This window comes from Perognathus longimembris, chromosome 6 (genome assembly GCF_023159225.1).
Source record: "Perognathus longimembris pacificus isolate PPM17 chromosome 6, ASM2315922v1, whole genome shotgun sequence".
Classification (NCBI taxonomy): domain Eukaryota; kingdom Metazoa; phylum Chordata; class Mammalia; order Rodentia; family Heteromyidae; genus Perognathus; species Perognathus longimembris.
In genome coordinates this window covers 71,769,379-71,791,370 of record NC_063166.1, presented here as the reverse complement: position 1 = coordinate 71,791,370, position 21,992 = coordinate 71,769,379, and the positions used below count along the sequence as shown (strand labels likewise).

At 51.1% G+C, this 21,992-nt stretch overlaps 1 protein-coding gene across 1 annotated transcript in view; it reads right to left on the bottom strand.

The window, feature by feature from the left end:
* Ppp1r16b (protein phosphatase 1 regulatory subunit 16B) overlaps window positions 1–21,689 on the bottom strand; it is an 88,371-nt gene extending 66,682 nt beyond the window's left edge. The window contains exon 1 of the mRNA XM_048349187.1: window positions 21,558–21,689. The gene's annotated coding sequence lies outside the window, so the exon portion shown is untranslated. The remainder of the gene's footprint in view (window positions 1–21,557) is intronic.
* Between the last annotated feature and the right edge of the window lie 303 nt (window positions 21,690–21,992).

Sequence of the window (21,992 nt, the reverse complement as noted above, 5' to 3'; positions counted from 1 at the left end):
GATGGAGGCTCAGGGAAGCAACTGTATGACACCCCCCTCTCCCCCCAGGCATAGACACTTTGCCTCTAGAACCTTCCAACAGGCAGTTCCACAAAGATGCTCCTGGGCCTGACTGTGTGGGGAGGTAGGAAGTCCTCCCTCACCCTCGCTGGAGGACAGCTCCCACTGGTGTCAGACTGACCCAACCACTGTGTAAGGGTTCTTGCAGCCCTGATATTCTGTGCATGCTCATTTCTTCAGTATTCTGGCTGACTACCTTGGCAGGTCAGAGGATGTGGGATGAGGATGGAAATCATGACAGTTACATGGCTAAAAGCAGTATCTCCCAGCTGAGCATCAGTGGCTGTAATCCTAGCTACTCAAGAGGCTGAAATCCAAAGATGGTGGTTCAAAGCCAGCCTGGGCAGGAAACTCCATGAGATTCTTATCTCCAATAACTACTCAAAAAAGCAAAAAGTGAAACTATGGCTCAAGTGATAGAGAGTGCTCACCTTGAGCAAAACAAAGCTCAGGCCCAGAGTTCAAGCCCCAGGACCAGGAAAAAAAAAAATGTAGCATCTCCCTTTAAAAGACCTTCCTACCATCAGCGTGGCCAAGAGCTTCCCTAAGCATGCCTAAACCTCCAGAGTGCTAAGATTTCAGGCATGTGTAACCTTGCTTGGATCTCTACTTCTTTTTAATCTTTCAAGATTTTTCTGCAGAAGACAAGTGTCAGTCTGGCAATAACAAACCCTTAGCATCTTGATAACCATGCCAATCTCCCTTGTAAACAAAGACAGACTGCCTTGGGCTTCTAGCCTCCTGGCCGGCAACAGTATCCTAGGAGAAAATGGAATAATATTGTTTTGTTTTCTGTGGATTTGTTTTCACAGTTACTGCTTATTTATGGTAGTGATATGAAATTGCATTTTTTAAAAAACCTATTTCAGTCTAAAACTAGCAAGTCAGTAGTAACGGAAAAAGTAAATGATGGCAAGAAATGTACGTAGCTTCCAGGCAAAGAGATGCATGCGTGTAATCCCAGCGCTTCAGAGGAACACAACACAAGTTCTAGGCCAGCCTGAGCTGGACATTGCCATGTCCAAACCGGCCTAAGTTACATAGTGAGATGCTATCTCACACCAAGAAACCAAAAAACTGAGCATGATGGCATATGTCTATAATCCCAGAATAGGGCAGACGGAGGCAAAAGGATCTCAAGTCTGAGGCCAGCTGGAGTTACATAGCAAGACAATGCTTCAAAAAAACAAAAGAAAAGAAAAGAAATTAATTAAAGAAATACAAGTGCCGGGTGCTGGGGGGGGGCTCACGCCTGTTATCCTAGCTACTCCGGAGGCTGAGATTTAAGAATCACGGTTCAATGTCAGCCCAGGGAGGAGAGTCTATGAGGCTTTTACCTCCAATTAACCACCAGAAAACTGGAAGTGGTGCTGTGGCTCAAAGTTGTCGAGGACTAACCTTGAGCAAAAGAGCTCAGGGAGGGCGCCCAGGTACCTCACAATCACCAAAAAAAAGGAAAAAGAAAAGAACTGTAAGTGACTGGCGTTTGGGTACCTTATCTCGTCACTGATTCTCATAATAAATAGGCTGATAAAAGGAACATTCGTAACATTTTGGAGGCTGGGAGAGAGAGAGAGAGAGAGAGAGAGTGTGTGTGTGTGTGTGTGTGTGTGTGTGTGTGTGTACGCGCATGCCTATGCATTAGGAATGGAACCCCAAAGACTGTGCACATGCTAGGCAAGTGCTCTTATCATTGAGTTACATCCTCAGTCCAATACACTCATGAATTATTTCATCTGACAAATACTCATCAGCAGAGGCACTCACTGTGCTGTCCCCCACCTCAGGCAAAGGAATTAAGGGCAGTCGCCCAGCCCCCTGGAGAAAGGTGAGGACGCAGTCTCCCAAGAGCCACAAAAAGGGGCCAGAGCACATTTTCTCTGCCTCTGTTCTCCCACCTTGGCCCCTGGGTTCCCTGGAGCCAGGGCGTCAGGACAGCTCCCTGTTGGCTGCTGGGTTTCAGGTGACCTAGTTTCCCCCAATAGACCCACACACCTCCTCCGCCCCTGTCTGAGAAAACCCTGCTTGGTCTAATTAAAGAACTGCCTGGTGCTGCTAGCAGCAGCTGGGTGGCCCCTGAGACAGGGCATTGGCCTAGGTGCCTGGGCTGCCCAGGAATCCACACTTCCCATGGGCTGGGAAGCCAGCTTCTTCATGCTGGACACCCCTGATCAGCCTTCCAGAGAAAATCCTAGACAAGAACAAGAGCACACACAGCCAGGCCCTGGAAGAACAATGGGGTGATCACGTAGCGGGCTCCCCAAGGAAGGCCACATCTGGAGAAAAACAGGCTGAATGGAGGCATCTCGAGCCCGGTGTGCTGGGAGAAATATCCAGACAGACCATCCTGCAGAGCCTGGACCCACGTGGGGCCACAAGTCAACAGAATGGCCAGGCTGGTCAGGAGGGGGCAGACAGGATTCAGGGAGGCCAGGTGGGTGAGATCATCATTCAGGAAACGTGTGTGTGACACGAGAGAAGGGATCCAAGGCCAGAGGAAATAGGGTGGGGTATTTAATTTTTCCAACATCTGGGCCATGAACCAAAATAGTTTGACTGTGGCGAACAGGAAGTTTGAGGCCAAGGCACTTGACCCTTGGGAGAGGCAGGAACAAGCTGTTAAGGTGTCCTCACCTCCTCCCTTGGACCTTCCTGCTGCATCCAGCCTGCTCTCTGACAAACTTGACCCCTGAATTTGACCCCTGAACTTGACCCCTCACCCATTAACACTTGCTGTCCCAGTCAGCAAGCGTCTGATGGTGAAGAGGCACAGCTTCAGAAGCCAAGGCCTAGGTAGGAGGTGGAACCATGGATAGACAGAATGTGCTACAGCCCCTCCTCCCTATTACAGGCATTGCTTGAGGAGTGAGGATGTCTGGGAAAACAAATGTAGCACTGGTTGGGTGTTGGTTGTGCGGCTCAGCCATTATCATTCCCTGCTAGGCTGTGATTGGCTTGTTATCCATGGTCTCAACCCAACCATATGAATGGTTGAGGGGTAGGCATATGTTCTGAGTCACTCCAATCAGTAGCTCTCTTTTCCCAGTGTTTGTGAACCAGCCATCACTTGGTTCAAGGGTAGGCACATGTCCTGAATTGGTCCAATCAAAAGCTCTCTTTTCTTGTTCATGTGAACCAGCCACTATGATTGGTTCAGGGGTATGCACATATCCTGAGTTGACTGGATCAGAAGCTCACTTTCCAAAACTGTATGTTGACGTTGCTGCTGCAAGCCAGTCTGTGGATAAAGGTAGTACTTGGGATTCTCAGGAGAGAAACTAAAGAGTCTCAGGGCTTCAGGTCTAAGCCAAGAAATGATGATCATGATGCTTTATAAGAGGGATACTAAGATGGCCCCAGGTGGGCCTGTGTTCTGTAGTGGCCTCTTGCTGAGGCACATTGCCAGATAGCCCTACTTTACTTACAATGGCTGTTTCTGGACCTTGAAGCCCAAGAGAAAGGCACACTCTGAGGAAGGGTGAGAAGCCAAGACCAGGTTCCCATAGCAGCTCTGCCCATGGAGAAGGGAGAAGGGGACCCGGGCCCTGTGCCTCCTTAATTCCAGGGGAGTGGCTGATTGACACATCTTTAGACCTGAGCCTACTGCTTTGGAAAAAAACAACACAAGGAAGGTGAATTCAAATTGCAGAGATGTTAAAATATGAGTCAGGAAGCATTTCAAAGTTCACAATGGTAAGAAAAAATGTGAAGTTTTGAGGGTTCCCTCCCCCCCCCCCCGGGTTCTCCAGCCATTCTCTCTCCACAGTTTTGGCAGGCGTCTGGGGGAAGGCCACAAGTGCCTTTCTCCTTGTGTTTCCTGCACCATCGAGCGCGAGAGAAAAAAGAAAACAAAACAAACATCCTCCAATCTCCTCCTCCTCCTCCCAGGTTCTTGCTTGAGACCTACTTTCTCTCCTAAAGGCCATACACCCCCACCTCCCACAACACACATCTCTGAATAATAGCATCTTCTTTTTCCCCCAGCATGAAGATGTTTTACTCATGAGCAAAGAAATTTCTGGGGCCCTCAGTGCTCCAAATATCTGAATTAGAAATAACCCTTGCCTTCTCGCCCCAATGCCATTCTTAGGGGCTTTTACAAATGGACAGTTATCCTATTCCTGCTGGGACAAACCTTTTAGATGCCGGGCACCGTCATCCTAGACAGGCCTCCTTGTTCTGAACTGGCCGTGGGCTTGCTCTCAATTCTGTTAATCCTTCATTCAGATCCCTGGATGGTGGCCCTGAACGTGTCACTTACTGTCCCTGCCCTGAAGCCCATATGAAGGACTTTGTGATGTTCGAGAGGAAAAAAGGATGAGGGATTCAAAAACTACAAGTTTGCTGGGCACTGATGGCTCATGCCTGTACTCCTAGCTACTCAGAAGGCTGAGATCTAAGGATCGTGGTTCAAAACCAGCCCGGGGAAGAAAAGTCCATGAGATGCACATTTCCAATTAACCACCAAAAAACCAGACGTGACACTGTGGCTCAAAGTGGTAGGCGGCTAGACTTGCACAGAAGAGCTCAGGGACAGCACCCAGGTCCCGAGTTCAACCCCCACAACCGACTAAGAAGAAAAATGAAAACACAGTTTGACAGGAAGAAGGAATGATGAAGCAACTGTTCTTGAGCTGTTTCAGAAGAAGTCCCACACTGGGATAATAATGCACTGTTTGAACTGGGTGGGAATACTGGGAGCAGAGGACTAGGCCTTCACAAAAGCCAGGAGGGAAAAGGATCAGCTTCACTCCAAGCCTCTAGGGGGCAGAGTTCGGATCACTCACAGACAGAATGAAAGAGAAACCATCCAACGTGGACAGTGCAACAAAGCCCAGGCCATAGTGTGAAGAAGCTAGGGTCCTCACCACCAGGAACTCTATGCCGATCCTGGCCCAGTAAAGACCTCGTCCTGTTAGGAGTAAGCACTCCACCCTGTGAGTCTGCGCCTGACATTTGGTCAATCCACCCCCTGTAAGGACCATGGCAAGCAGATGTTGATTCAGCCTGTGAAGGTGAGACAGCTTTCTCTGGTTGCACTCCAAGAACACTTGGAAGGAGGTCACAGCCCAAAGAGGTGCCGGGAGTCCATGAACACACCAGTCTTGCATGCTGACCTTCTCTCCATGAACCTAGCACCCTTGTGGGTAAGAAGCACAGTATGAGAGTCAGGTGTGGTGGCTCCAGCCTGTAATCCTGGCTACTTGAGAGGCAGAGGTAGGGAATCGCAGTTCCAGGTCAGCCAAAGGATAAAACTCCATCTCAAGTGCTAGCTGGGCATGATGGTACACACCTGTTATCCAAACTACAAAGGAATGGCAAGGTACCGTGGCACACACCTGTCATCCCAGTAACTTGGAGAGACACAAGTAGAAATACCACAGCCCAAGATGGCCCAGGTATAAAGTGAGATCCTTACATTCCTGGAGGTATGGCTCAAGTGATAAAGCACCTGCCTGGCAAGCTTGTAGGCCCTAAGTTTAATCCCCTTAGCGCTTCCAAGATAAACAGAAGAGTATCCATATGGGGGAAGGCTGCAGGGGACAGGAACAAAGATGCTAAGGCCAGGGGCACGTACAGAACTAACACAATGACTACAAGCAGCCCGTGTGACCCAGTCCTTCACAGTCACCCAGCTACACCAAACAGCCAGCCTGAGGAGGAAGCTTATGTAATCGCTAGGGGGAAATGAGAGTCACCTTACAAATGCAGCTCCTCCAGGGCTGGGGGCGTGGTCCTGTCCTCCCCTTGCAGGCAGATAAAACTCGCTGCTTAGTGGCGGGGATCATTTCCCAAAGGAGGCTACCTGTGAGGGTGGAACACTCTCCTTCCTCGGCTGCACAGTCAGTCATTAAACAGAGGATGGCCATTTATGTTAACTAGGTCCGCCTGGCCTAGATCTCCTCTGCTCCTTAGCATGTCTTTCACCAAGCTTTTTTTTTCTCGTACCAACTCTCAGGCTAGTAGTGGTCATATGGAGCACTGTGAGGTGAGGAACCATTAAGGAGCCATGGGAAAGCAGGAGATAGCATGGGATAGCAGGAGAAAGTGTGTGCTGTGGTTGATTAGTAATGTCTGCCCTGGCTACAGAAGTAGCATGCATATCAAGTGTGCAACTGTGGTGTAGATCATGCTTGCCTCAACTTGGATTCTAATACTTATCATTAGCCCATCGACTAAAATCCTATAGGCTTAAAGCATTAAGGTCTACAATTCTATCCAACACTATGGAAGGGCCTCTCAGATTCCAGGATATCATGCCAGAATCACCACTGCCCCCATAGTAGGCAAGAGTCAAGAACAGAGGTGAATATTGGTCCATATGCCTATAATCCCAGCTCTTTTGGAGGCATCAATTTGAGGGCAGCCTGGATTACATAGAAATTGTACATTGTTACATAGAATTGATGATAAAGTTCAGCAGGACATTACTTGTCTAATATGCAAAAAGTCCTGAGTTCAGTCTCTAGCGCTTGCAATAAATAAATAAATAAAACAAGAGAGCAAGAGAAAAAGAAAATCAGAAACATCTCAGACTGCCAGGCATGGTTGCTCAGCCTATAAACCTAACCCTTCAGGAGGCTACAATTAGGAGGATTATGATTCTAGGCCAGTCTGGATAAAAAACAAAAAAAAACTTGAAGACTCTAGTGGTAGCACAAGCTTATCATCTCAGCAGAGGCAAGAAGCCTTATCAGACCTCAGGCAAAAAATAAAGACCCTATCTCAAAATATCCAATGCAAAAAAAAAAAAAAAAAAGGAGGTAGAGCATCTGCCTAGCAACTCTCAGACATTCAAAGGCCAGTACCATGAAAACAAAAGAGGGGGGAGGGGGGCAAGAGGCTGATTAAACTCATAACTCCTGTACTGTAGGGACTGTCATTGCTTCTGGATCTTGAGCAGGAAATAAACGTATCTCACTCTGAGAATCTCGTCAAAATGTGCTTTCCAAACCCCTACGGACTGTGACCAATGTTCCCTTTTCAGTGAGCGCTTTTTCAGATCCTCTTCACCCAACAGTTCTTAAACCAGATTCATAACAGCACCTGTCCTCACTTTTCCCCTTCTCTGACACTGTTAGTAGAGACAAAGAAAAAAAGATCAGGAAGTTTCAAGATGCTGGGTGGTTTGGTAAAATGGCGTTTTCATCCAGCTCACAGGTTTTGAAGTCTCTCCGAATTGCATGTGACCTTCCAGGTTGCCCTGCGGGGAAGCTGACTGCGGGACTGTGTGATGGTCCCTCTGTCCCTTCCCTTTGATCTCTAGCCCAAGTTCCTTCCTTTTCATTCTCTCCTTGGGTGGCCAGAACTCCAAGCAAACTTCCTTCTGACTAGCTTTGTTTCCTTTGACCATACAAAGTCTCCATAAGGCAAAAGCATGAAAGCAGTGTTACTGTGACAGCGGAGTTCAGTTCTCTGTGTTAAAATCCTGCCCAGGTTCACTTCTTGTTATAATCTCAGCTACCCAGCAGCCTCAGATCTGAGATGTCTAGGCAGGAAAGTTTGTAACACTCTTACCTCCAATTAACCACCAAAACACTGGAAGTGGAGCTGTGGCTCAAGTGACAGAGCATTGGCCTTGAATAAAAAAGGTAAGGACAGTACTCAGGCTCTGCATTCAAACCCCAGTAACAAAACACACTCTCTCTCTCTCTCTCCATTAGTTATTTCTTGTATTTTCCCATTGCTTTCAGATCTTGCCTTCTCCTTTTCTTTTCTTTTTCCCCCCCAGTACTATGACTTGAACTCAGGGCCTGGGCATTGTCCCCTTAGCTTTTTCTACTCAAGGCTGGCACCTGATCACTTGAGCCACAGTTCTACTTCCTTGCTTTCAGGTCTTAAGTTAGAAAGAGACTGAAGTCTTCCATGGCCTCTTTCCAGAGCTTCAGGGTACTATATCTAAAATTACATTCCAGATCACTCCTGATGAGCTATGGCCCTACCCAACAAACACAGGATCGAGGGCCCAGCTGGCAAGTTTCATTCTCCTGAACTTTCTCCTTCCACGGTAAAACAGACTCCTTTGGCTGATCAGCCAGAGTAAGACCACAAAAAGTTCTGGCAACAAATACTTTCAAAAGATATTAGGAAAAATGTTCTCAATCTCAGCTCTGCATTAGGCTTTCCTGAACACGACAGACCACAGAGCAAGACCACTACTTAGCTACCAGAATGGGCCAAGACAGAAAATACTCATTGTTGGGCAAGAACATACACTGCGTGGGAATATAAATTGCTACAACCACTTAAAAAAAAATTGCTCGGCAATCTCTTGTAAACCTGAGCCTGGACAGAACCTATAACCCAGCAATTTCCTCCCGAGAATAATACACCTAGCAGAAATCTTTACACGCATCTCCTGAAAGGCATTAACAGCACGATTTGTAATAGATCCAAAGTATCAACAATCCAAAACGCCCATCAACAACAGCTTGGGGTGGAGGGGGGGGAGGAATGCTTCAGCCCAACAATGGAACACTGTACAGCAACCAGAATGAACAATGTACAATCCCCCTCAACAATGGACAATTCTTACCATGCTAGCTGGAAGTTTTCAAGCACAAAAATATCCAGTCAATGATTCCATTTGGGTAAAATTCAACAGCAGACAAGACTCACCCGTGCTATCACCAATCAGGAGGGTAGTTTCAAAGTGGGGGTATCACTGGGAAGAGACTGGGGGGCGGTGCTTGAGGCACTGGCAACATTCTTTGTCATGAACAGGAAGTGGGTTTTATGGGTACATGTAGTATGTTTAAAAAAATTATTCATTTAGGATTTATAGCCTTTTCTGTACTTGGTGTTTCCATCATAAATCATGTCATGCTAAAAAAAAAAAAAAAAGGCCATGCTGATGTTTGAGGGTCACTGGTCAACAGACTCGGTTCACTAGTCTGGGGGGCAGCCAGGAACTGACATTTTTAAAGGCTGCCCCAGTGGGTGTAACATGCCCCGGAGAAGCGCTGTGTCAGAACTTAGCCCAGGACCTCCTTACTCTGTCTTAGAGCCAAGGGGGCCACTCCTTCCCCAGAAAGTCTAAAGCCAAGTCTTTCCTGTGGCGCCCCAGGATGTTAACACGTCCACCGTGAAATGATGTATTTCCCCCATTATAATTATCAACTTTTGTCGGACACTGACTGTATTCCTCAGAGCTGAGCTAAGTGCTTTTGCAGTCCTCACGCCCGCCTCTGAGCAAGGTACTATTAACTCCCTCTCCACAGAGGATTGGCCTGGAGCTTTGTGGGGTTCAGGAACAGCACCCAGCTGCTCAGACAGGGAGCAGTGGAACCAGGGATCAGGTTGTGAAGCCCTGGTTCTCAACCTGGGTGCCTAGTAGCCTGGCCGGTCTACTGGACTGCAGGACTTAGCAGGGCCTTTGAGTAGACCAGAGGAGCCACTGCTTCCCGTTTCCACTCCCTGCATCAAGTCTGCAGCTGCATCTCTTAAGGGGACTTGTGCAATGGCTCCATCATACTGAGTAGAGTCACAAGCACCTGTCAGCTGGTACTGTGTCTGTGGCCCTGACATTTTCATTTTCCCTCTCACCCTCCTCACCTTCCTCCCACCTGCAAGCCATAAAAAGCGGGGTTTCCACCACATGGAGCTGGCCTGACAGATTCTCACCTGGGCAGCAGCAGTCACTATTTGCCGAGACTGTGTGTGTGCCAAATACTATCAGAAGTTGACCGTAGTCTCCACAATGGGTCTGAAAAACAATATCAGTGTGTGTGTGTGTGTGTGTGTGTGTGTGTGCATGTGTGTGTGCATGTGTGTGTTTATTGGAGCTTGAACTCGGCTCACATTTTCACTGCAGGCTACTGCTCTACCACTTGACTTGAGTTACATCTCCATTTCTGGCTTTTTTTTTTTTGCCAGTCCTGGGGCTTGAACTCAGCATTTCCCCTGGCTTCTTTTTGCTCAAGGCTAGCACTCTACATCTTGAGCCACAGCTCCACTTCTGGATATATACATATGTATGGTGCTAGGAATCGAACCCAAGGCATCACGTATGCAAAGCAAGCACTCTACCACTAGGCCATCTTCCCAGCCCCATTCCTGGCCTTTTTGTTGGCTAATTTGGAGATCAGACTCTCCTGGGTTAACCTGCCTGAGCAGGCTTCAGACCTTGATCCTCAGGTCTCAGCCGCCTGAGTAGCAAGTGGCGATGATTACAAGTAGGAGCCCCTTGTGAGCACTCAACTCAGCAGGGAGCCTCATCTTAACAAGAGATTGGCAGGCAAGTGTAGGATTTGAACCCACACCCACTTGCTACAAAGTCCACACAATGCGCACGCACGGATTCACCCCCACCTGCAGGTTTTCTCTCCCCCGTTCCTGGCAGCCACCCCAAGGGTTATACCGATAATGTTGCCCTGAGTGCTGACCAGGCGGCATGCCGGGCCAGCCTTGCGCCTCCTACACAGCATGGCCTCACTGCTCTTCCTCCGCCCGGGGCCAAGCATATTTCTTTCCCATCTCTAGTTCTTTCACCAAGTCTCTGACGTGACATTCAACACTGTATGGAAGAATTGTTGGACAGGCCTCCTCCATCTGACTGGATTCACTTAGAAGACGAGTGCCACGGAGCCTTCTCCCTCTAGCACACAGTAGGTATTCATAAATGGGAGCCAAGAAACCAAATTCACTGAGATCATTCCCTCAGATCTGTCAGACCACAGCAGGGGAAGTGGTCCTTTGCCGGCTGTGATGGTACCAGCCTGTAATCCCAGCACTCCGGAGGCTGTGGCAGAAGGGTCAGGAGTGCAGACCGGCTTGGGCCACATAGGGAGATCCTATCTCAAAAATAATTTTTTAAGTGTGGGGGGGCTGTGAAGAAACTTGGGGGTTGAGGGACAAGGGTAAACAAATGCAGCAGAGGTACTCACAATGATGGTAAGACTGGGAGAGAGCAAGGGAAGGGGTGACATTGTCCAAAAAGAAATGTAGTCATTACCTGACTTATGTAACTGTCACCCCTCTGTACATCACCTTTGTAATAATAAAAATAAATTAAAAAGGAAAGAAATTAAAGGGAAGGGTGGATAAGAAAGTCTAGTACCTCCAAATACAAAGGAGGAGGAGGAGAAATTAATAATAAAAAAAGAAATAGGGGTGAATATGATCAAGTATATTCTATGCATGTATGAAAATGCCAAGATGAAACCCTTTACAGTGTATGATTAAATATATGACAATTTAATCTATGAGAAGGAGAAGAGGTGGAGGGGGAGGAAGGGAGGAAGGAAAGGTCCTGTGGCTTGGAGCAAGAGCTACAGCATCAATGCAGACAAGGCAGAGACCTGCTGAGGAAAGCTCCAGGGAGCAGAGCCAGGCCCCTCCTTGCCTCCGGAAGAAGTGCCAGCCTCGTCCAGACTTCCCCTCTGCCTGCTCAGCAGCTGGCTCTGTGAGCCCTGCTCAGGGGACTGGCTATCAAATAATGTCTGGGTTCATTCCACAGCCCTGATTCAGACGATATTCTCCATGGCTCCATGCTGTGTGTTGCCCTTAAGATATCCCAAGTGAATGAAGAGATGTCTGGGACAGGTCGGTCCAGCCTAAGGCTTGGTTTCCCCTAAGTGGGAACCTGGGATGTTGAGACAGATCTCATTCTAAATGTCTTTTAGAGACACCTTTACAACATACAGGCTGACCTTCAATTGTCACTGGCCACTGAACCCCCTCATCTGTGTATCCCCTCTACAAATGCAGCCCCCCTTTGTGAACTCTGGGGTAAACAGATGTTTTCTGCCACCCACACCCAAGCCCTATGAGGCCCAAGATGTGAGTGGAGTTTCTAAAGCCAGCCTTCTGCTCCTACACCAGAGCTGCCTTCAAACTTGGGCTCTGTTTCTGTATAGGCTCTTCCTAACTCCACTCGTAAACATGCAAGCCACCAGAGACACGCATTCAACATTCCTCAGGCTGAGAAGGAAGGTGTCACTCAATGGTGGCATGCCTGCTTAACATGCACAAAGCCTTGATTTTCAGCACCACAGGAAAACTAGAAAGACCCACTCAGCCCTCCCTTATTTTTTCCCTTTTCTGCTCTCCCCACTACAGAGCCAAGATTTGAACCCGAGGGTCTCGCACTCTTGCTCAGCATTCTTGCTCATAGCTGGTGCTCTACCACCTGAGCCATGCTTCTGGTCTGGATTTTTCATGGTTAGTTGGAGATAAGCGTCTCACTGACTTTCCTGCCTGAGCTGGCTTTGAACTGTGATCCTCTCAGACCTCAGCGTCCCAAGGAGCTAAGGTTATAGACATGGGCCACCAGTACCCAGCCTAAATGATACGAAACTTTGTGAGCATTGACATAAAACCCTAAGTGGGAATTTCTATCCCAGACCTCATGTGAGAGAGCACAGTCAAAACCCAGGCATACTGAAAACCTTTACAGTGTGGCTTTCAGAGTAGGTATTTGTGAAGCATAACGTGGATTTTATGTTTGGACATGGGTCTCATTCCCCATGATAGCTCCTTGTGAGTCTGTCTGCAAGAATTCCAAATTCTGAAGAGTTTCTGATCCTGTACATGTCAGATGAGGATGCTCAACCTGTTCCTATCAGCCTGGCAAAAATTAAACTTATTCCACAGTCAGTGTTGAAGAAGGCTGGCAAACAGCCATTCACACCTGAACAAATAGAAATTGGTTTGGCCTCCTGGGAGGACAATTTGGCAGTATCTAACCCAATTCAAATTGCAAGGAATTTTCCTTATGGCTAGAATCATACCAGAGTACAAAGATATACATTATACAAAGATGTTGCATTGAACATTTGCTGTAGGAAAGAATTGGAAACACCATTTTAGCCGTGGCAAGAGACAACAGAATGAATTTTCGTGGCAAGAGACAACAAAATGAATTTTATCATGAATTTTTCTCACTCGAATACCACGTAGCTTTAAAGACCTACTTAAAGGTATATGTGTTGACATATGCTCGGATACACTAGTTGAAAAAGGAAATCTCCAAAGAGTGTAGTACAGCTATGTTTAAAAGTAAAAAAAAAAAGGGGGGGCTGGGGATATGGCCTAGTGGCAAAAGAGCTTGCCTCGTATACATGAGGCCCTGGGTTCGATTCTCCAGCACCACATATACAGAAAACGGCCAGAAGTGGCGCTGTGGCTCAAGTGGTAGAGTGGCTAGCGCCTTGAGCAAAAGGAAGCCAGGGACAGTGCTCAGGCCCGGAGTCCAAGGCCCAGGACTGGCCAAAAAAAAAAAAAAAAAAAGATAAATAAATGGAAGCAAGCTTGTATGAGCAATCTGTATATGCCACAAATTTGAAATTTCTGGAAAGACACATGAAAAACCAGGAAGTTCTGGGCAAACAGAGTTGAAAAGCTAGAGGAAAGAGTTAGGAGAATTTACTGTTCCATTTTCCACATTGCTGTACAGTTAGGATTTTTATGATGCATTTGTCTTCTTTTCATAATTAAAAAGCATAAAACATAGCAATAGAGAAACAAAAGCTTGATGTTATACAGCAAAGGAAAAGATAAATGATAGCTTAAATCTTCCCTGTGTCCTTGTAAGTAAGGAAAGCAGCCATGTTTACAAAGGGATATTACTTCCTCTCTGTGCAGCCCCCAGGAGGTGGAGAGTGGCAATGGTTCTAAAAGGAACCATGAGATGCAGGCAGTCCCCAAGGAGGACTAAAAGTCCTAGAGAAAGCAGGATTCAGAATGCACCTCTTGTACTTATGACTGGGTGACAAGAAGTCAAAGCCAGGTTGGGACTGAGACACTGGATCAAGACATTCTGAGAACTCACAGGGCTGGCATGGACACTGAGGCCTTACCAAGTACCAAGAAGCAAAGACTCAGGATGCCTGGGTAAAGAAAGGCCATGGGTCACCTCGTGAAGAACACAAATGGTCCAGCTCCGGGAACACCATGGCACAGTGGTCTGCTCACCTCCCTGGCTCGAGAGCCACTCCCGGGGGACTTTAAAGACACCAATGCAAGAACGGTCGTTGCATGCAGCACCAACATCCCTGCTGCCAGGCAAAGACGAGAAGCTTAATCACATGCGTCTCCTTACCGCATTCTGTACAGGGGACACTGAGGCTCTGCAATGGAAGCCAAGCGACTCACACAAGGTTGCAGGAAGAGGTGGAGGCAGCAATTAAAGGGGATGAGAGGCTGAGGGAGAGAGCCAGTGACCCCCAAGCCAGAGGAGGTCACTGCTAGCCTCCTGCTCCTAAAGGAAGGGCTAGGAAACGCATCTCTGTGGAGTAGGGACAGCCCCATGCATATAGAGGACTTTTTTTTATTATTTACACAAAAGAGCTGTAATAATTAAGTGCAAGGACTTTAAAGCCAGAGGGACTTGCTTCCAATCCTCACTGCCACTTACTGACTGTATGACCTTGGAGATGGCCTTGAACCTCTCTGTGCCTCACCATCCCGAGCAATCAAGTCAGGTAGTTACCCGGCACCTCTTTTTTTTTTTTTTTTTTTTTGGCCAGTCCTGGGCCTTGGACTCAGGGCCTGAGCACTGTCCCTGGCTTCTTCCCGCTCAAAGCTAGCACTCTGCCACTTGAGCCACAGCGCCGCTTCTGGCCGTTTTCTGTATATGTGGTGCTGGGGAATCGAACCTAGGGCCTCGTGTATCCGAGGCAGGCACTCTTGCCACTAGGCTATATCCCCAGCCCCTACCCGGCACCTCTTAAGAGTGGATAGGCAGACTAAAGGAGTTGAGCAGTTCTCACGTGAAATACCAAGTGTGGGTCGTCATCACCAGGGGCCCCTTCCTTGAAGTGGCACAAGCAAAGAGGAGCCTGAGTTTCAGTCACTGCTCCCCCCCGCCCCCAACCCCATACAGAACCCTGCAACCCAACCTCCATCCTGCTGAGCACTGAACCTGCACAGGGGGCCAGGTCCTCCTCCCTTCTCCCCTCCACTACTCATACAAATTCCCAGGGCCCCACCTTGGCCTGTTCTGATGCATGTGGACTAGGCTAGGACTTAGGGATCTGTGCTCTTAACAAGCCCCAAGTGAACAGACGACCCCCAAACAGTGTGTTTTGGAAAGTTCTGGAAGCTCTCTTTTGCTCCTGGTCCGAGGCCTGGGCACACCGTGAAGGAGCACAACTAACACGTGCAACCCTACCCACAGCCAGGCAGAGCAGATGGCTTCTATGCCTGAGTGGGTCACCCTCACCCATGGTACCCTCACCTGTGGAGTCAGGGTTCTCACTCAGACACCTCTTCTGTGCACCACAGCTCTCAGACCCCTGGGATGACACTCTGGAAGCTCACCAGAAATTCAGAATCTCTGGGTCCGGCTCTGCTGAGCCCAGTTCTGCATTCTAATAGGAATTCTAATAGGCCTGAGCCACCCACCTGGGCCTCTGCCTCTGCGAGAATAAGCTCTCGTGAATGTGCACATCTACCCATCGGATCACCCGCAAGGCCAACCTTCAAATTCCCGTGGAGACCACAAAGAGTGGCGGCCCTACCCGTTGCTCAGGTTGCCGAGGAGTGGCCCAAGGCTCAGAGTGGACCTTTGCTTTCATGAGCTATTTAATTCCAAGTCTTCATTAAAAGAAGCATTCCCAGTAAGTTAAGAGGCAACACCAACCCCCTATCGTTCCAAGGCATCAACCACTGCTTTCTTTTCAACCGTCTCCACCACCACCCCCCCACACCAACTTCCCTGCCCAAAAGCCATCCAGAAACATCAAACAAGCCCAAAGAAAACAAGTCATGTCTTCCTGTTGGCCAAGCTTCAAGTTATCAGGCAGATTTCACACTGTAGCTTGACCTCATTAATCCAAGGCCTATCACATTGCTGTAAATGTCAGTGGAAAAACAGCCATTCAGTGAGTTTCCTCCATTCTACCAGAAAGGGGAAAAAAACAGGAAGCTGACAGCAGCTGCACCCAAGCTTGGCAAATCCCAAGGGCCCTGTCCACAGGGGCGGTTCTTCTCAGCACCTACGTCCCATGCCCCAGCCTACCCCTTCAGGTCAAGGCGGATCCCGTGTCTGTGTGGGCAGAATGCAGCCCAGCCGCCATGCAGCAACCATGAGGATAATAAGCAGGCCCCACGCACCTGCTGGGGAAGGAGATCCGAGCACTCGCTCTCAAAGTCCTTGGCCTCAATTCACAACAGGCTGTTCATCATTCAGGTTCCTCTCAATCTCTCCTGCCCATTCAAAATGTTCCATGAGCCAAATCCTGGGAGCCCAGGGCACACGAGGCCTTCCAAGTCCTCATTCATTCCTTTAATGTATATTGATTTCCTCCCGTGTATTGAACATAGCACTGGGCAACGGGGGACCACAGAGCTGAGGATTCAGATACAGTCACTGAGCTTCCGGGACCTGCCGTCCAATGTAGTCTTTCTCAACCTTGGCACTACTGTCATTTGGAAGGTGGATACAAAGTGTTGCTGTTGTGAGGGGGTATGCTATGTACCATAGAATATTTATCAGCTCCCTTGGCTCTCTACCTACAAGATATTAGTAGCTCCCCTCCCCCTCTGCCAACTGGGCTGGGTCAACCAAAGACATCTTTGGATGTTGGTCAGTATCCCTAGTGGGGTATATTGTCCCCAGTTGAGAACTATGGCTCTGGCACATGAGACAGAAGGCCAAAAGAAAAGTGATTTTTAAGGAATAGAACCAAATAGCCATACTTATGATAAGGACCGTGTAAGAAAATTTAGTGGACATTAGGTCACTATCGTCTGTAATTTAGAAGCCAATCATTTTACAGCTCTGCATTGTATATGTCATGTACATACTATGTGTGTTTATATGCAGTATATATATATTATATACATATATACACATATGTGTAGACAAAGATAGAAAGGTAAATAGATGATAGATAGATAGTTCAATAGATAGATAGATAGATAGACAGATTATCCATATGGTCTGTATTTCCAGATATAGAAATGAGGGTCAAGGATGTAATAACATCACCCAAGGCCCAAAAGCTAGTGAAAAACAAAGTCAGGATTTGAACCCTGGAACTAAACTTTGCCCCCATACAAAGGGTACTGTGAGCCTTCATTTGGATGTGTTTTGTTACAGGCAAGGTCTGTGGTCACATGATATTCAGAGCAGCCATCCCAAAAGATTCATTCCTCCCTGGGGCCAGCCACCTGGGGGCTTGGTCACCACCTGCCACATCAATCAGGCTACAGACTGCCTACATCAAGGCATGCTGGTGGGACACCAGTGAGCTGAGGAATGCAATTCTGCATGCTGAGATATCCAAGAACATCCCCCCCCCATCAGCACCCCACTCAGGAATTTCCCACAAATCAGAGCAGATACCCAGAGCAACACTTCACTATGACCCATCTCCAAGGCTTCGCACCCAAGAGTGAAGAGTGAGAGAAACAGACCATCCTGCTGTCTGCTTTGGGTATTCCCAAAGAACATGAAGAAGAGCGGTGCAGGACAGCCCAAGCATGCTGTTGCGTAGCCCAGGCTGGGCCCCAACTCTCCATCCTTCTGCCTCAGTCTCCTGGATGCTAGAATCACAGGTGTGCCTCACCACACCTGGCTAGCACATAGTATCTTTGGAAACTTCTCTGACGTGAGTCACATAGGAGGTACTTTACAAAGTGCCTCACCTTCTTTCCCTCTGTGAAATGGGGGTAAGTGGATCCACTCCTCTAGACTGGTGCAAGGACTCTCACGCAATGCGAGAGAAGGCCATGGACTGTGACTAGCAACCAGAAAGTCACCCCGTAAAACATGATCAGCACAAGTTAGGTAAGGACACTTCACTAGGTGCTGCCTTCCTGGTGAGAAACAGAATGCCAGGAAGAGTAAGCCAGAAGCCGAAGTTGGAGGGGCCTATCAGGAAGAAGGGGGTCTCTGTGCTTCCTGGGTGGGCTGCAGGAACAGGAAATGCACTGATAGATGGCCAGAGGCCAGCCCTCCCCCCACACACAACAAAAAAGGAAGCCTGAACTTTCTCTCAGGTGCTGTGATCAGCCAGCCCTCCTGATCAAGCTGCCACCTAACAAGCTACAAGTTTTTGCTTCGGGTCAGCAAGCATTTAACCATTCAGCTCAGCTGGCAGGGTGACCTCTGCCTCCCTCCCCAGCCTTTCTCCTACCCCAGCCTCCTTCACTCTGGGTGCTGACTCCGCTCCGCCTGCAGTTCCAGACACCCAATTCTTCCCAGCCCGCGTGCCCTGACACGCATGGTTCTCCTTGTACAGGCTGCCTGCCCACTCGGTTACCCACCACCTGGAAAACTGTCACTGCGGGCTCAAATGTGTTCCTGCAGCCAATTTTCCCCACCTGTTATTGGTAATAATAGACCAATCGGAAAAGCAACTAACATCTGAGAGTAAGCACTCGAAGGCCCTGAGCGGGGCTCTCTTCCCCTCACATCTGCACTGGTCTACAGGAGAGGAAAGGAACCTGTCCATCACTGCCCTGTGACAGGGGAAGGTTCACACCTGGGGCAGCTTGAGCCCACCTGTACCTCCTGGTCCTAACTCCATCCCTTTTCCCATGGAAGCTTTGATTCCCCAGGGATCCCTTCCTGTCCCCACGCTGCTTTAGCTCGAAAAAGAGACCTTAGAACTGCCTGGGACATCTTAAAACCCCTTGCTTAGCACAGGGTCTGGAATGGACTAAAGATCTGCTGGCTGAATCAATGAGTCCTGGGAAATGGCAGCTAGTTTCAAAAGGCTAAGATGCTGCTCACAGACTTCCTGGGGACAGGCTCAAGCTAGACTCTCATTCACCAGAGAAAGACAGGAGATAAAGTTTCCCCTGCCCTGTAGCAAGAGACCAAAGCACACTGGCTACCAATGCCACTGAACCAATGCAAAGCAGGAAGTGGGGGCAGCGGCCAGAACAGTCACTTCCTGCCTCCCTACCTGCTCCGGGTCCTCCCTCCACTGCTCCAGCACTTCCTGTGTGCTGTGATCCCACAATCCTTACAAACCATAAAGGAGGCATTGCTAGGATGTCCATTTCACAGGGAAGAAAACTAAGGCTGAGTAAGAGCTTTTTACCCAGGGCCTCAATGGGCTTGCAGGCTTAGAGCTATCATTTCAACTAGACCAGCGTGGCTTCCTTGCTGTTCCTGTCGGCTGCTTTCCGCTGAGATGTGCTAAGTCTTAAGGTTATACCCTGGTCTGGGCTGGGAAGATGTCTAACAAATTCTTCTACAAGTGTCCTGCTGGGTGGGGGAGGGAGGAGCAAGGTTGGCTAAGTTGGGAGAAGAGGACACCGTTATCAGGGAGGGATGGTGGTGAGTTCAAGCACTGTCCCTGAATGCAGGTGTGTGCGGCTTTGCAATGAACAAAGAGGCCAGAGGCATGGCGCAGAAAGGTCCTGCCCTAGGAAAAACCACCACCCTGCCCCAGCCTCTCCTCCCAGCAGCACAGCTTCCCCAAAAGACTTAGCTGGATTAGAATTTAACCTCACACTCCAGCTCCCTCAGCAGAGAGAACAAAGTCTGAGGGTATCAGGCACTAGCCTGGCCTGCTAGGGCAAGGGAAGAGAAGGTCCAGAGAACAGAAGCCCTGGGCCTGGCATGTGAGCTTACAGGTGTCACTGCAGAAGAGGGGGAGGGGGGATCAAGTGGTCTTCCTCAATGAACACATTCCAGAGGCTGGGAATAGCTGGAGCCAGCAAGGAGGGTGGGGGCCGGGGGAAGGATCCCTGTTGGGTAGACCCCATTTGACCGGTAAGAACATTGTGCGTCCGGAGTGATCAGGTTGACACCTTGCCAGCAGCATCTTAGGGACTGAGGCGGCCAAAATGGGGTTTGGATGACAGGTGGGAGAGAAAGAGATGGATGATCTGGAAGGGGGGGGGGGGGGAAGGGCGGGCTGGCAGGCAGCTCGCTGGAAGGAGTCACCGGCCCCCACCGCCTCCTGCAAGCTGGCTCTTCGGTGACAGAGCCGAGGGAGGAAGCCTTGGAAACTCCCCCGGCCCCTGCAGAGCCACCCACCAGGGCGCCACTTCTGCACCTAAGAGACACGCCCCACCCGGCTCCCACCAGCCCCGAAGGTGGCCGGCGCCCGGCGCACTCCACTGCACAAGCGCTCGGCCCGGAGGCCTCGCATCACCCCGGTAGCCTGACGGTTCACCCCACTTAGAAGAGATAACTGAGGCCGGGGAGGCCAAGCGCAGCCAGTGCCCAACGGCAGACAGCAAGCGAGGCGCTGGCGGAGCGAAGAAGCTTCGCTCCCAGCCTGGAAGGCGGCTTCCCGGAGGGAGGGTCCGTCTCCCGTGCTCCCCCAGCCGCAGGAAATGGCAGGACACCCCGGGGGACAGCCCGGCGGCCAGAGGCGGCTAACGCAGGCCCTATGCAGAGACAGCCCCGAGAGGAAGGGCGCCTGGTACCGCCAGTGCCCGGGTCCTCCACAGAGAGCGATTCAGAGGCCCGCACCTGGCGCTCCGGGCCGCGGGGAGCTGTGACAGCGAAAACAGGGGCCCATTATGTGGGATCTAATCACATGGGCGCGCAAGCAGCTCGGCTTTCGGTTGCGAGCAGCGCCGCGCCGCCGCCTCCTCTCCTTCCGCCCCCGAGGTGCCACCGAACCCCGGGCCCCGGGCCTGGCGCGTGGGGCTGCGCCCCGCTGGGCTCCCCGCTGGGCCAGATCCCACAGCTCGCCCCGACTCGGTTATCCGCCCCGCGGGCTGGGCGCCGCATCATCAGCGCCTCCCGAGAAGCCTGAGGCCGAGGTGCCGAAGGGAAGACGGAGGAAGGGAGGCCGCAGCGAGACGGGAAGCGGGTAGCCCGCGCCTCGCGCTCCACGCGTCCCCCACCCGGGGCGATCTGGGCGCTCCGGGTGACCTTGGGGAAGACCCTTCCTCTCTGGGCGACCTCCTGGAGAGCACGGCTCGGCTTCCCCCGTCTTCGGCGCCCGGGGGCGCTCCTCCCTGCGGGAGCCAGCGCGCGGGAGTCGGGCGGACCCGAGCGCTCCAGGCGCGGGGACCCCGGGAGCGGTCGGTGCCGCGATCGGGGAGCCACCGCGCCGGGAATCCCCGGGGCAGGCGGTGCAGCCAGGGCAGTCCCGCGGGTGAGGGGCAGATCTGCGCCCAGGGGTGCCTGCCCCTCCGAGCAGGAGCCGGTCCTGCGGCTGCCCGCCGGGACCACGCGCTGCCACGCGAGGGGGCGGCGCCCCCATCCCGACTGGGAGACCGGGCGCCGGAGGTGTCCGGTGCTCGGAGGCTCCGGCCGCTGGCAGACAGCGATGGAGAACCCCTTTCCCCGCCCCGAGATCCGACCACCACAGCCCCAGCCATCGACCTGCCCAAGCCCCCCGCGAGACGCGCGACGACGCCCCCACTCCAGACCAACTCCCCGGTCCCGCGCTCGCCGCACCCGCTTCCCAGCGCCACCCCCACCCCAGCATCTCAAGGCACCCGCCGTCGTGCAAGCGCCCCTCTCCCCCAGCCAGGTCACCCCAGGTGGAGCCCACCTTCCCGGCCCAAATCCTCACCCCCGTGCGCGGTCAGGCCGCAGCGCGCAAGGCAGGAGGCGGCGGCGCCGGGCTACTCACCCGCTCTCCCGAGCCCTGCCCCGGGCGGCTCCCGGCCCCTGCTCGGTCTGCAGGTCCCCGAGCCGTGGCTGCCGGTGCGGCGACAGAGCCGGCTCTGCTCGGCCGCGAGCCTCCGCGCCGCCTCCCGGCTCCTCCCCGGGGCGGGGCCTGCGCTCGCGGGAAGAGGTGGGCACCGGGTGGGCGCGCTCCGCCCCAGCCTCCACACGAGGGGCGGGGAAGGGTCTCGGCGCTCCGGGGCTGGGGCCTCGCGTTCCAGCAGCAGGAAATTGAAAGGGGTTCAGGTGTCGTGCCAAACTTGGGCATCATTCTCCTTGAGACGATCCTCCCTCCCGCACGGGATGGACTCCTCGTGCTCCCATTTCACAGATAGGCATCGTGGAGCCCCCGAGGCTAACCGGACCAGCAGCGGGGTATCTCCGCGAGTCTGAGGACCTC